Consider the following 17,005-nt stretch of genomic DNA (forward strand, 5'->3'; position numbering starts at 1 on the left):
AGATTATGGCAGCATTGACCAACTTAAACAAGGAGACCGTCCAGAAGAGTTGCAAGAGATTCCGAAGTCGTCTGGAGGCCATGGTTGAAGCCAATGGCGATTTTATTGAATAAATTTACTTGTTAGTATTTCAAGATATTCTTATGTACTTTTGTTAAATATATCAGTTAAAATGAGGTGTCAGTTTTATTTTCATTATTGAGTAATTTGGACGACAGTTTATTCACCGCACCCTGTATATATAAATATATATATATAATAAACAAAATTATGTATGTATGTATGCATGTATGTATGTATATATATATATATGTATGTATGCATGTATGTATGTATATATATATATATGTATATATATATATATATATATATATATATATATATATATATATATATATATACACACTATATATGTAATATATGTAGTAATATATATAGACACGGTAAAAGAGAGAGGGGTGGAGAGAGTGAAGGAGAGACAGAGGGGTGGAGAGAGTGAAGGAGAGACAGAGGGTGAGAGAGAGAGAGGCACCTTGAGCAAATGTCTTCATATGTGTTATATAATGAAATTGTACACCCTGCCCGGTAAAAAATGGTAGTAGCCAGACATTATAAATAGACCAGGAGCCGGCCGTCAAAAACAAAGTGGAAAGGTCAAGAGTACGTGTAGACTGTTGAAAGTCTTGTCTGTGTTGATATTGTTATTATACTGTGATACCGAGCGGACATTATATTGATCCAATCTTTTGAGAATAATAACACTGTACAACTGGGGTCGTACAGTGCCAGATAGAACCATTCTATCGACGACTTCGGAATATAATAATATCTGTCTGAGCAACCGCCGTCGTCAAAAGACAGATACAAGAGTGGTAAAAGACCGCTTTACAACAGTGGCGACGAGGAAAAACAAATTTACGCGGAGCAGGGGGGACGAACAACATTCACACGGAGAGATAAAACTAATTCACGTGGAAAATTAAATATCTCGACAAAAAAGAAACAAAAATCGTGTGGTGCAAACTTACGAAAATCATAAAATATAGAAGACTTGTTAGCTGGGATAGTTTAGTTGCAAAAACAGCAACAACAACAACAACTCAAGGAACAACGAGAACAACAACAAGGATTGCAGCAGCAAATGTGACACATAATGAAGTTGATGACCATTCCGGAGAATACATTTTCACCTAAACATGTGACAAATTCCATAAGAGAATTCAAATATGACCCCGGGGAAGAAGTAACCTTCGAGCCTTACTTTCGAATATTTCAATAAATCTTTGAAACAGAATGTCAGGATTGGACGGACGATATGAAAACGCGTCTAGTTTTAAGAAAAGTAGGGATAGCAGAGCATGAGAAGTATAGTAACTTCATATTGCCAAAAGAAGCGTCCGACATAAATTTCACCCACACAGTTGACATTTTGTGCAAAATGTTTAGTGAAAGGCTCACTGTTTAATACTAGATGGAAATGTTTAAACATAGAAAAGAACGAAGATGAAGACTTCACTACTTACACAGGCTGAGTCAACAAAGAATGTGAGAGATTTAGGCTAGAGATGCTTACTCCAGATTCTTTCAAGTGTTTCATTTTTGCACAAGGATTGACAGATAGAAGGGATGCAGAAATCCGAACGAATATTCTATCAAAATGGAAATTAACCAGTTTTTGACATTGCAGAAACTCTCGGAAGAGTGTGACGGATATTAAAATTAAGATATGACACGGAAGAAATTCAACGGAAAGAATGTTTCCTCATAAGACCAGTGCAAAAATGTCGGGAGACAATTAAAGTGTTACAAGAAAAACAGAAAAAATATTGGGATGTAGACCCATGTATGGCATGTGGGATGCACCTGAAAAAAGATTGTCTGTATAAAAAGCAGAGTGTTTTCACTGCGGGTCTACAGGACATATAAATCGCACTGCAAAACTAGAATGATAGGAAAATGGAACAAACAAGAAAAAACGTTTTATGCTGTTGTACTAAAACGAAAGCAAGGATTGCTATCAAAGAAAATTCAACACCTATTTTCAGGCTCAAACGGAACGTGCCATTTGCGGCGGTAGATTAGGTCATTAAAGAACTAGAAAGGTTGGAAAGCCTGAATATAATTGAAAAGATTGACCATGCAGACTGGGCAGCACCGGCGGTGTACGTACAAAAAAAAAAAAAAAGCTAAGAGTGTGCACAAACTTTTCAACCGAGTTAAACGATTGTTTACTCACACACATTTACCCACTTCCAAGCCCAGAAGAAGTTTTTGCTAAATTAAACAGAGAGAAATTTTTTTCGAAGTTAGACCTCTCAAAGGCGTACCTTCAAATTCAGTTAGAGGAAGATTGCACACATCTACTAAAAATCAACACTCACCGTGGATTGTACAAGTTCAGACGGCTGCCGTTTGGGATAAATGTGGCACCCGCCATATGCCAACAAATAATTGATGCGATGTTAAGTGATTGCGACTTCGCCATCGCATACCTAGATGACATTCTGATGGAGAGCGAGTCTTGGGTGCAACATGTCAAACACAAAGTATTCGAGAGAATAAGTGAATACGGACTAAAACTGACGGAAGAAAAATGCGAAGTTAGTAGTAGCCAATGAGTTTATCAAGCAGTATTGTTGCTGAAAGTCCGTTGACAAACTGCTTTGAATGTGTAGATGCAGTGGGATGGTGATTCTGCAACTGTGATTCAGGCCACGACAGACAGAGAGGATGCTCTTGAAGCCGAGAATTTGCATTTTCGGAGACAATATTTACATATCGCCTGAGGAAACACAATTAGATCTAATAATTTAGGAAAACGGTTGCATAATCAAGAACCTGCGTGTTTGGTAAACTGCGTTGCGTAGAAATAATTGTAGTGGTTGAAAATAAATGTCCAACCGTACTCCTTCTTGTTGACTCCAAATTTTTTCAGTTATACATACACACATACATTTACAAAAATGAATAATCTTTCAATTTAGTTACCCATGCATATAGATACCCGTCTGCTACCAAAACATACTCGTGTCTTTAGATGAGTAAATAAATGTCTGTAAATGTGTAATAAATGCCTTAGTTATCAAATATCAAGTGAAAGGATAAAATCAGTGAAAATGGCTGCAGTCTCGTCATACTTTGTTAAGAATCAAAACCTTAGAAATTATGCTGCCGTGGATCGCATATAACGTTGACATTTTACAGAAAAAAAAAAAGGAACAGAATTTCATTACAAAAAATATTATCTCAAAACTAAAAGTGTATAAAAGTAGTTTTTAATTCAAAACAAGAATAAAGAACAATTTTGAAATTAGTAAAAGTAACAAGGAGTTACAAATCAGGAACAATATTGTAAAAGAAACTCAAAAACGTAACGAGTAACAATATTGTTAATGTAACAATATACATTATAACAAACGTATATACAATTATGTACATGTATTGCAGGAGATTGATATTACAATGTCTACTAGGTTGCCGTAATCATAAGATAGACTTTGTGTCCTCCAGAATGTTGTTATGGCCATGTAATGGATGTTAGAATTTCCACAATGTATGTATGATCACAAGACAGATCTTATAGTCACTACAGTGTAGTTAAGATTCGAAGAAGGGTGCTACAAGTTCACCAGATATGATTATGATCACGAAACGATGTTAATGTCTGTACACTGTAGTTAAGATCACGAAATGTTATAGTCTCTACAATGCAGTAATGATCCCGAAATGATGTTGCAGTTATTACAGTGTAGTTATGACCACAAAATAGATGTTATAGACCCCACAATATACATATGATCAGAAAAAGCGTGCTATAGTTTTTGAAATATAGTTATGATCCAGTAAGGGATGTTATAGTCGTTACAGTGTGGTTACCCTTACGAAACAGATTCTAGAATATGATAATTACCACGAAATTATGTCATAGTCTCAACGATATAATCATGATCATGTATTAGATGTTATAGTCTCTACAATGCAGCAGTGATCACGGAAGATGTTATAGTTTACAATGTAGTTCTGATCACGAAAGATGTTACTGTCCCTACAATGCAGTTATGATCACGAAAGATGTTATAGTCTCTACACTGTAATTCTACTCACATGATGTATGCTATAGACTACAATTTGACGCGATGATTATGTGATGAATGCTATTGTAACCACAATGTTTTTTATGGCCACAAATGGAGGTTTTACTCTTGACAGTGTATTTATAGTTGTAGGCTGGTTGTTACAGTGTGTACTGTATTGTTGTTGTGATCAAGATCTAGTTAGTATATAGTCTCTACTGCAATACTGAGTTCAGGGGATTGTTGTTATTGTCTCTACTGCAAAACAGATCTGGGCTTCGTTGATGTTATCTCTACTGTAAAACTGAGATCTGGACTCGTTGTCGGTATCTTTACTGTATATTTAAAATTAGGACGTAGTTGTTATTAACTCAAGTGCAATATTAAGATTAAGATCGCTGTCCCAACGTGTTGATGTTAGCTGGAGAATGAGCTAACATAATAGAGTAGCAGTAGAAATTATTTTTTTAACACATGATAGTTATATATTGTTTCTGTCGTTATAGATGGAAGCTGGTTTCATAAAATGTCATCATGATGTTGGTAGCCGAATCCCGGTTCTTCATATATGTAAATTTTGTCATTCAGAGGCATGAGATATTTCAAAAAGATTCCAAGATACTCCTTAGCAGCTGGCTCATATAGTGACCGCATCCTGCAGTAGATTGGTGCTGAAAATACTATGAAATTATATTTTAGAAAAGATCATCGTTTATGATAGATCACCATGTTATATTTATCTGACGCTAGCTGTTTATGAAATGAGTCAATGTTATTATTCAGAGACATTGGCAGTTCTGCATAATCACTGCGGAAACTGAGTGTCTGTTGTCTCCATGTCATTATAACATACAACTAGGCGGTGTAAGTAATATTGTCTTCACCATTGACGAGAGTAGCTGGGCGTTATTGTTACTATATTCTCAATGTTATTGTGAACAATGCTGAGCATGAGAAGTAGTTTTCCTGTTGTTGCTAATAGGTGTTGAGTATTAGAATTGGAATATCCATGTTATTGTGAACAACAGCTGGTTATATTATTTGTAGTCTTTATGTTATTGATAACAGTAGCTATGTTTCGTTGTAGCTAAGTTAATTTTAGCAAAAGGCCGATGTTATATATGCGGTATATAAATCAAGAATAGATGTAAGTTTTGTACATATGATCTTCAGTATAACAGAGGTGTTATATACAGCCTCCATATTAATGTAGAAACAATTTGTGCTACTGTATTATCAGTGAAGTTCTTTTAGAGCACAAACCAATTGCTTATATATATATATATTCATTATATACCGACAATTTGTCAGTTACCGATGGAGTTAGATGAATAATATACACGATGTGATTGGTAATAAAACATTCTGTTATATTAAGTTGATATGAATCTGTATGTTCATTGTGTTCTACTGTTCTATATTTAAGAGATGAGAAATTATGTACATTATTTACATTTGACGGGTATTTGTCCTCATCTTGTTTGTTGTTAACACAACGTTTCGGCTGATATACCCTCAAGCCTTCATCAGGTGTCTTGGGGAAATTTCGAACCTGGGTTCTCATTCCAAAGGTATTTTTCGATGTTGTTGTTGTTGTTGTTCTTCTTCTTCTTCTTCTTCTTCTTCTTCTTCTTCTTCTTCTTCTTCTTTTTCTTCTTCTTCTTCTTCTTCTTCTTCTTGTTCTTCTTCTTCTTTTTCTTTTTCTTTTTCTTTTTCTTTTTCTTCTTCTTCTTCTTCTTCTTCTTCTTATTATTATTATTGTTGTTGTTGTTGTTGTTGTTGTTGTTGTTGTTGTTATTATTATTATTATTATTATTATTATTATTCAGTTGTCTTAATAGTTATTATATAAACACTGATTTATTAGTGAAATCTGAAACCAAGATAAAAACAAAAATCATGAATGAGGAAAATGAAAAAAAAAATCGTAATTTTTAAATACTTAAATTATCATAATATTAATTTTATAATTTACATATTTTCTAACAGTAGAAAGATCCGGTTTTACTCGGGGTAAATATTTCGTAAAGGACCCGTTCGTACCGAAGTGTGAAATATTTTGTTTCCACGAGTTTTTTCGGGTGCATTCAACATATCTGACCTCCAAATCTGCTGCAAGCCACTTTTTTCCGGAAAAGAAAGTGTGGAGGAGACCTCGGAGTTTCCCACCAACGGAGTTTTGTTTCGTGGTTTTTTGCTTTTCTTTTTCCAGGTTCAACGAATGTGACGCGTAAACAGCTCCTTTCCTCAGAAAAGGAAAGATTTGGCTGCTATTTCTAGCACGGCCTACTACCACGTAACAGCTATTTGCGATAAAGGACCCGCCGATATTTCGCTGTGAAATAATCTCCCCCTACTACTTTCTTTTCCGGATAAAAGTGGCTTGCGGCGGATTTGGAGGTCAGATACGTTGAATGCACTCGAAAAAACTTGAAAAAAGTTATTTCACACCGGGGTACGAATGGGTCCTTTACGAAATATTTACCCATGGTTATTTACTGATACACAAACAAACCGGTACTGAAGATTGTAAACAATGAAAGAAGCTGTAATAATGTTTTTATTGTTACCAGAAATCCTTACAACATGGTTATTTACTGATACACAAATACACTGGTACAGCGGTTTTGTTTGAACCGTCAGACTTTCTAACATTTTGTTTATGTGTTGGTTTACACAAATATACCGGTACAGAAGATTGTAAACAATGAAAGTAGCTGTAATAATTTTTTTTTTGTACCAGACGTCAATACAACGGTAAACGCCAGACATAATGGTCGACAGAATGAAGAGAGAATGATAGAGATGTGACGTCGTCGTCTTGGTGATATAAAATGTTCTTTACTATCTCGTACGTAACGAATCCGCCAACACACACACTCACACATACATACGCACTCATATACAAAATGTGACGTCGTCGTCGTCGTGGTATAAAATGTCCGTTACTATAGTTGACTATAGAAAGATTATTTTCGAGAAAATGTTATATTGTTTCAATCCAAATGAAAATACAAATTACATGATGACATTCGCGGGGCGTAATATTATTATCTTGTAAAATTTGACTTGATTTGGTGGAGCCGTTTGACAAAGCATAGGGAACAAACAGACAGACAAAGAATTTTATATAGAGAGAGATTTAAATTCTTATAAATATTTTAGATTTGTTAAACTATTTATTTTTCGTGTTTGCGAGTGTGCGTTTTTTTTCTGTTATTTTTATAGAATTGTGATTGAAATTTGTGCGTGTATGGGATTGTCATATAAATAATATGTAATAAATTATACGTCATTTCCTCCATGTCAAATGAATATGTACTGCGAGCGGCAAGGCAGAAATAGTACTATATTCTCAGCTTTGTTCACGCTGTCATCATTATTCTCGCATTTCATCTCTCAGTTGTTGTTGTTGTTATTACTATTACTATTATTATTATTATTATTATTATTATTATTATTATTATTATTACAATTGTCATCTCAATTTACTTGATAGTTCATTCACCTGTTATCGTTTTATGTCATTGCTACATTTTTCTTATAACTGCTGTCAGCTTTTACACATTCAGTCTTATATATAGTAGCTATCAAATACTTTATTGCATTAAACCTCCTGTATTCTATAACTTGAGCTATTTTCTTTCATCTCTTGTATTTGTAAACATTTATTTAAGTCTAGTGTAAATTATATTCCCTCAACGTTTCAATGTATCACTTGACTGCGCTAAAATCCTCCCTACATGATGTTCCTGAAAATCGTAGACGATTTCAGTTCTTTCAACATCAGACAACTTTGTCTAGTTGATCCAGGTATATTTTACAGTCACGGCTTGCATCATATCAACAAGTCATGGATGTTCCTTCTTGATCTAATATCATCATATAATAGCTTCCTCTACAATTTACTACACTAGTGGATTCTAAACCAATCGTAACTTTGGAGAATGAGAATCCCATTTTCATGAGCTTTCTGTAGCCCACACTGGTTCGCAGCGAGTCCATCAGCTTGTCTCTGAACTGCTGCTCCACTAGTTTCTGATATTTAGAGAGCATTATCAACAACATGTAGCCCCATTATAAACACTACAATTCAATCAAAATACAATATTTACGGCAGAATCTGAGATTCCTCAAAAAAAGTACTATAAAGGGATCACTGGCGATTCGGTGAATTAAACATCAAAGGTGTTTTGCCCCACGCAGAAACTGCAGGAACTACTCAGAGGTTTTGCAAGATTTAATTCCATTGCTATCCTGGAAACTTTTCCGTATTGTCAGTAGGTATCTTAGGGTCACAAGCGTTTCGCCCCTTAGTCTATACGCTTTACCTGTGTGGGACATGAAGGATTGAGTTAACCTTCACTTACGGAAAGGTTCCACTTGCTCTCTCTTAACCATAGGCAACTTGAGCTAGTTTCAGCTGCTGTGCCTATTTCTTCGAAGGATTTCTTCAGTTGTCTAGGATCCCGATCTATCTTCTTCAGGAAATGATTAAGCCAAAACTTGACAAGGGCTTCGTCCGTCGACTAAAGCCTGATATTTCGATTTCTTTACCGTGTGCGAAGTATCGAGCCTTTTCCTCTCCGGGTACTGCAACCCCGATCATTGTTTTTGTATTCCAAAATAGCAGGAATATGTCTGGTCGGAGTGATGTTATCATTATCTCTTCTGGGAAGACAAGACTGCTTCTTAGGTCCACTTGCACCTCCCAGTCTAAAACTGGACGCAAAATATAAATTGAGTCCCCTTTCGTTGCTTTCGCCTTGCGAGCCCTGTCATCTTCTTCTAGGAATTTGGTATTTCTTGGTGGTTGTGGTGGTGGTGGTGGTGGTGGTGGCTGGTGTTTATTAACCTTAACCCTTTGCATGTCTGTCCACTAGGTGATTTCTAGAAAGAGCCTTGTCATGTTTCTTCTTGTATCAGTATCCTAGTGCATCCGGTCAAAATATGGTTCAGAGTGCAAATAGTTGCTCCGCACTTCTTTTAGGATGGGACTTTTTCCTTACTCCATATGTTGAGGGTGTTTGGAGTTGGCAAGAGGTTAGTGACAGCACAAAGAAAGAAGAACAATCTTCCCTGGTCAAGTCTCCAATGGACGTTCAAGTGTCCACGACACCTATTGACCCTAGTGGGCAATCCTTACTGCCTTCATTCGGTGATCCCCCTCAGTTGAATCACAGATACTTTGTACTGTGAGCTCGCTTGCTCCTGGTATTGGTACTTTTCCATATCTTGGTGCTGTAATTGCCAAGTCCTAGCCGTTCTTGACAGTATGTCGCTGCTTCTTTCACAGTTTCCTGGTGTGTCCATTTTCTGCCACATTATGGTCTTGTTGGTGTATCAGAAGGAAAATGGTGATTGCTCTTGCCTTTGTGGCTTTCAATCCACCACTGATAAAAATTGCTAGGCGGAGCTTAGAGGTCTTGCCGTACAGATTGACTAAGCTGAAATTTAGGAGTACGCCCAGCCACCTTCACACAAACTTACTGCACAGCATTTACTCTGCCTCTACTCGAGTCATGGAAAAGTCTAAAGCAAAAATAGCTTCTGCAGTCTGAGTATGATACCATAGTTGAAGCACCATACTTTGAACTTTCCAAGTAGCTGGCTTTTACTAACTGCCCTTAGCCATATGCCTAGTTGGGTTTTGGGTGTCTTCAGCATTGCTAATATCGTTAGGAGTATGATCATAGCTTTGACCATATGACCATCTTTTCCAGCGAGCTCAATGCCCGCCTTGTCTCTTCGATTGATGGTGTCGTAATCGTCATGTCGTCCATGAACATCCTGCAAACTGGATTTCCTGTGCTTCAACAGTTTTGGGACCCCTCGACTACTTCCCTCTTACATCTAGCAATAGGTTCATGGCCACCACAAACAGCACTATAGAAATTATGCATCCTATCATAATGCTTTTGCCAATTACTGTTATTTACTGGGGAAATTTCCCATGGTGAACCTCATTCTCATTGAATCCATGTTGGACATTATGAGTCTGACCCCTTCCGTTGGTACTTGGTAGTATACGATACATTTTGAAGAAGCTGGTGAGGCACGCTTGACAAGACCCAACCATACAACTGTGAGTGAGTTCTTGTTCCTCCTTACTTCTTCCATGACATGATTGATTGCTGTTGTGTGATCGAGGCATCTGCACTAGCTTGGGACCCCCTCTTTTCTGGACACTCGTGTCGATGTACTCGTTGACCAGAGATATGATGTTAACGTTTTGGTAATGATGCCCCCAAAATAGCTTCACCTCAGCGTCCAAGAGAGAGATCTCTAGAAACTGTTGAAATCTTGCAGGGTTTTCTTCTTTGGGACAAAACAGCCTTCAGTGAGTGTCTTGCTAGCCTCCGTAGCAATAGTGGGCATATGGCCCTGGAGCAGAACCTGCACGAGCTTTTGCCACCACTGCCCTCACTTCATCGAAAGTGAAGTATATCATGTCGAAGTGAGTGTAGTGTTTGAGCATTGGCAGTGGAATGGGACAATCTCCTAATGGAATTCTCTTCTGGGGACACCATTCACTGCTGCTACTCTGCTCTCCACATCTTCTTTCGAGCATATTAACCGGCCACTTTTTTTTAACTTTCTGGGAAGGAAAGGAGTTGCAAAAAAAAAAAAACTCCTTCCTTTGCCTTCGTTTCTCTCTCTGTTATTCACGAAGTGACTATGCCCTGCGAAGCCGGGTCAGGTTTCTTCGTAACTCCTTGGTACGTTGGTTTAAAACCATTTTCCTTTCGTCGTCATCTTGTTTCGACGTTTTCTTCGGTTGCCTTAGCTCTTTTTTCAACGCTGCCATCTTACACTACCTCCTTGTAGGACCGTTCTGCTTGTTACTTTTACAAGATATCGTGGTATCTCACTTGCGTCATGGTTCTTATATTCCTGGAAGCATTGCCCTTCAGAATGATGCCCGGGGTGTTGTCCAAACATACACTATCTTGTCTTGATGTTGTAAAACGTTCATTCCAAACAACAATTATATTTATACAGTACCACACAAAATGTGGGGGGGTCTCTGGAATGCAGTTATCGCAAGTGTATAATTCATTTCTTAATAGACGAAAAGACGGTAACGTACACGTGGCGTGGCAGTCATCAGACACCGTAAACGCGATACCTCATTCCGGAATATTCTTACAAATTCCGGATGATAGTTACTAGAAAATCCTTTATAGTACCGACCGAACGAATCTTTCTTCAATGGTTGATTACTTATTTCTCCTAATTTTCTCGATAGAAAATCTGAAACTTTTATGTCTAATACTGCCCGGTATTCTTGTTGTTTTAGTGTGTGTGTGTGTGTGTGTGTGTGTGTGTGTGTGTGTGTGTGTGTGTGTGTGTGTGTGTGTGTGTGTGTGTGCGTGTGTTGTGAATCTGTAATATGCAGTCTTTGTTGGTATGTGGTTGTTGTAACGTAATATAAATTAATATAAACATTGCACGTTAACTCCACCATGTCTAATTCATTATTCAAGACAGAATTGCAGCAGTTTTGCTCACACTGTCATCATTTCCCGATTTCCGTCTCTATGTGTCTGTAGATTTCAGGACTGGAAAAGAAAATATTTTTTCTCTTTGGCCGAGGAATACATTTTACATTTGAAATGAAATTCTGACATTCATGTTCTAGGAAACAAAATAATCAACGGATTATAAATTTTCTTATCGTTCACGCTAAATTCGTATAATGTGTCAGTCTTGTTTTAACTCTTATCCTCTCATCTCACATTTGCGTGCTTCTTTACTGCTGCTATATGTTTTCTCCCTATCAGCCGTTTATATAATAATGAATGGTTCTTCTTGCATTTCATTCTATCTATAACACTGTGTAACACAATTTTTGTCCTTGGTTAGCAACTGTTATTTTCTATTTGCTTACCCTTAGAGAATATGAAAAACGGTTAATAATTCCTTCAAACTTTGCTTTTGTTACATTTATTCAAGCCCCAAAAAATCCCTCTCGATATTATGATACTCCCTCACTACACCTGCCCATGACCAGAGATGCACATATTGTCAGCAACTAAGCGACACGCTCAATTGGTTATGGTCAAACAACTGACAAGCAAATCTGTGGTATTGAGCAGAATATTTACTATAACGATATTTCTGCTTCGGCGTCTCAGCACTGAATCTGTCTGAAATGTAATGGAAAATAGGTCAGTTTCAAAGCATTGATGTCCAGGTCAAAAAAGCAAAGTTTGAAGAAAATAATAGTCATTTCTTCTGATTTCTAGATGAAAACAAATAGGAAATAACACTTACTGACCAAAGACAAAAGAATAAAATTTAAAAATTTTGTTACACTGTATTATTCTTTCATGTATTGCTAAAATTGTTCTCCGTAATATTTACCAATATTCCTTGCACACATATTTTATGCTCTCGTGTTATTTAGTCTAAATAGTATATGTTCAAAATACTTACTGTTTACTTATGTCCGTTTCTCCAGCGAATGCTTTTCACGAAAGCATCACTTTTGTTATTTTTTATACGGTATTGAAAATTATCTTTGTTTGGGCGGTAGAATGTATTTCTACTGTTAACATATACCACAGCTGGGTTATTTTTCTGGATTTCAACAGGTGAATTAGTGCAATTTTCGCGACTGAATAAGCGGCGTACGTGGTTGAAAAATTTCCTAATTCTACCTGGCATTATTCAAGTAAAAATTATGTTATGTGTCTTGCAAACAACTTGCACATGCAAGTGCTACCAGTCAAGAACTCCGCATACCGGAAGCCAGCAAGTGTATGGGGTCATCAGGAGAGAACGCGCGCCGTTTCGAGGCCTACCTCTCGACGGCATCAATGCGCACCGGCCCCGCCCTCACTGATATGAGGCCTCGCTTGCTAGATCAACTGATTATTAAAACAAAGCTCAATATTTCTCTAGCCATCGCTCATCGTCTCTTTTTAACCAAATCCAGTGGCTAGCTTTCTCCACTGTAGTTTGGATATCGGTAATGGTGGTATTTACCTTACGATGAGTTAGGCCTAACGATAACAGCAGTCGTTTCACACTGTTTCCTACAAATCCTCTACATTCGACTTCGATTGGAAAATGCTCCGCTTTCCAGCCTGCGTCTTCACATTTCTCGAGGAGGTTTTCATAACGGTCCATCTTTCGAGCCCGCGCGGCGTCCATATTATCTTCATGAGGAACCGTTAACTCAACTAGATTTACAATTTTTCTTCTTTCACACCACATTAAAATGTCAGGTTTTTCCATAACTGGGATGGGAAAGAATGCCTGGCACCCAGGCAAATCTGCAGTCACTTCCCAATAGTCGTTCCACTTTTCATGTCTCACAGGAAGTTTCTTGTTCTTTTTCTTGAAACGAATCCGCTGACCTGAGCGAACGAAGGTAATAAAATCTTTAGATGGTTCTTTCAACGGTTTTTCTCAGTGTTGTTGAGATGAATTTGGTTCTTCATAGCATTAAGATAACCTTCAGGACCAAGTTGTGTCTCCATGTATATCTATTCAATGCTAAGGAACAGTTGGAAAGAATATGTTTCAGTGTTCCGACCTTTCCGCATTTGCATATGTCATTCTCTGAGACGTTCCATCTTACGAGATTCCTAGGTGACGGCAAAATATCATAGGATGAACGAATCAGAAAACTTAGCCGAGATGTCGTCCACTTCCATATTTCATCCCAACGTATTTTCCTCTCAACAACATGTTCTTCCCACCTCTTTATCTGTCCTTGTTGACTACATCGGATCAAATGAAGCTCTCTTCTCTCTGCTTCTCTTGTTTTGACGCTGTTGCTAACAACAGATCTGCGTTCGCTCCGCATCATATCTGCAAACGGTTTGAACTGATTTGCGCCAAAACCAAGTCCTCTCCGATGGTTCTGTGTTGCACCCACCATATCTCTGTGTATAAGAGAAGACAAGATGTCATCAGTCTCTGCTTCTGCTTTCCACTTCCTGGCTGTTTTCACCTCTGGTGGGTTCTGCCTGATTTCCGTATCCTTCGATTCTTTCAGCATCATCACCGTCCGTATCTTCCCTAGTTTGTATATTTCGACTATTGATGCTAGTGGTAACTGCAACGAACGTCTTTTACAATAAAGAGCTGAACTGTTCAACATCCGAGGTAGGCCTAGCCACTTTCTAATGAACACATTACATTTTTGTTCAATGATTTGAACTCGTGACAAGGCTACCTCGTATATTAAGAGTGGCCACGAAAGTCGCGGGAACAAACCGAACTGCAAGCACCAAATTTTATAGTTACCTGGTAACTTCGAGTTATCAATCGCTGATAATCCAACTTCGGCTTGTTTCATGATTTCCATTCCGCGACTTCTATCTGACAATGTTCCAGCGTATACACGCCCCAAGCTCTTGACGGGTTCTTCTTTGACTGTTGGAATGCTTTCTTCAGCTATTCGAAACTTGAATTCTTTCTGCACTCCCTTAACAAATGTCAGACTACGCGACTTCTTTTGCTCTAAACCGCATCCTAGACCACCTCACAAGTTCGTCTAGTCTCAAGAGGGCATTCTGCATGACTTGTTTATCTGTAGCTAGAAGTGTCACGTCATCCATGAAGGCTTTCTTAGGCGATTGTACATGGGCGATTTGTACCGAAAAATCCACCGCTTTCAAAATCAACTCCATGACTAAGATAAACCACGTGACAGATATTGTACAGCCAGCAGCAATACCAATCTCCAATCGGTGCCAATCTGTTGTAAAATTTCCAGCTGTAAACCTCATTTCGAAACTGTCATAGTACATCCTCATTATTTTGATCACTTTGTCTGGAATGTGGAAGTGGTCCATGGCTCTTATCAGTAATTCGTGTGGCACTGAGCCATATGCATTAGCTAGGTCAAGCCATACCACGTTCAAACTTCTCTTTTTCTGCTTGGCATCCTGGATCGCTTTCCAAATCGAAAAACAATGTTCAACGCATCCAGGGATCCCGGGGATTCCAGCCTTTTGAACAGACTCATCAACATACCCGTTATTTTGTAAATATGTTACTGTTCTCCTGGAAAGAATTCCCATAAAGATCTTGCATTCCACATTCAATAAGGATATCGGCCTAAACTGTTTTAAAGTCTTTGCATTGGCCTCTTTCGGCAGGTAGATACCTTCTGCCTTACACCAGTCTTTTACCAGAGTCTCTTCGCGCCACAGTTGTCGGAGTAGGACAAAGAGCTTCTTTCGCAGACGATTGCAATATTTATAGACTTTATATGAGACGCCATCACTTCCTGGGGCACTCTTTGCTCTCGCTTTTCTTACGAAATCATTCACCTCTCTCTCCATGATGTCCCCAATTTGGAATTTGATATCAGGTTCTGAGAGATGATTTAGCCCATGTAAAGGTGGCAGTGGCTGGTTACGGTGCGGATCGCTGTATGTTTCTTTGACATGAGCATCCAGTTCTTCTTTCGTGCACGATAAAGAACCGCTCTTCGGTTCAGTGAACAACTTCTTAGTAAACCCGTACGGGTCCTTCAGAAACTGTCCCCGAGTCCTTTTACTCTCCTTTCGACGCTCATATCGGCGGATATGTCGTTGCACATAACGACATTTCCTTTTCAAATCGTCATACAGCAGCGTCACTGAAAGAAGGGAAGAGAAAATATGCCATTGTTGATTCTGACATAAAATTAGAAAGTGGGTGAATTGGCAGAGTCGCTATAACATAGGCTGGAATAATTTTTCTCTTATTTTCTCCAGTGAGTTCGAGTTCGAATTCCGGCGATACCATCTTTATATATATATATATATATATATATATATGAATCATATATATATATATATATATATCGATTAAAAAATTCATTTTAATATGGCAAAAGGCAATATTTGAATATTAACAGGTTTCTACTTCCTATATATATGTATATATACTTTCAGGCAACAAATTCACAAGGCTTTGGTCGGCCAGAGGCTACAGTAGAAGTCACTTGCCCGGCGTACAACGCAGTGGCACTGAACCCCAAACTACATGGTTGTTTAGCGAGCTTCTAAACTACCACTACATGTCTGCGCCTATCGAAGATTCTGGTCGAAGATTTTAAGTAAACGTGATTTGATAACAGTATACACAAATTTAATGTGAAACTGTAAAACAATAAATTATTTACATCTTGTATTATATTTGAAGCATAACATTAACTTTTGAAAGATACAATTTTAACTGAAGAATTCTAATAACTTAATTAAACTTTATGGAGACCCTGTACAGTATCTATGATCCAACCTGATTTCAGAACTATAAATAGTTGGTTTACATATCTATGAAAGATACAGCAAAGCTTTCCCGAAAATATATCTCTAAGAAGTTGAAGCAAACTAGAACAGTACATTGGTCAAGACAGCAACTTCGCATTCGAAAAGCAAGGTGAGGAACCTTTCGGTTATCATTTTCTATGTCTGTCTACCATTCCATTTTTAGTAACTTTGGCATAATCATCAGGACAGTATGACAGAAGACATACTGTATAATGTATAACGAAAATGAAAACAAAAACCACCTCAAGAGTTCACCTCGCAGCATTGATCCTCCTTGTAAATATTGTGCAGTCACGTCATCTTCAACAATGTAAACCATTAGACCCAATACGAACTGCTTCTGCTGTTATCTATCAAAAAATTGTTCTAGCAACTAGCTATGCCATTCAAAAACAACAGTATGTCCCATCAAAACGAACTGCTCTTGTTTTCAGATTTTAAAATGAAACATATACAAGAATGGAACAATTGGTGACATCTGAATAAGGCGCGATATATATTTATATATATTTTTTCATGTTTCTGGGGAAACAGGCAAAATGCTTTTTAATCAAACTAATTTTGGAAAAATTCGTTCACCTACATTGCTAATGTAGTGTCCTCAGCTAGCATTCTGAAATTTGCTCATATGCTGCAGGGATTTTAAAAAACCTC

General features: G+C 37.7%; 1 long non-coding RNA gene across 1 annotated transcript; it reads left to right on the plus strand.

The window, feature by feature from the left end:
* The first annotated feature begins 13,637 nt into the window (after positions 1-13,637).
* On the plus strand, positions 13,638-16,209 carry LOC149137734 (uncharacterized). The gene is made up of 2 exons (XR_016243373.1): positions 13,638-14,192; positions 15,974-16,209. It is a non-coding gene; the product is annotated as an uncharacterized LOC149137734 (long non-coding RNA).
* Positions 16,210-17,005: the final 796 nt, after the last annotated feature.

Source organism: Octopus bimaculoides, chromosome 1 (assembly GCF_046866305.1).
Source record: "Octopus bimaculoides isolate indiv1 chromosome 1, ASM4686630v1, whole genome shotgun sequence".
Lineage (NCBI taxonomy): Eukaryota > Metazoa > Mollusca > Cephalopoda > Octopoda > Octopodidae > Octopus > Octopus bimaculoides.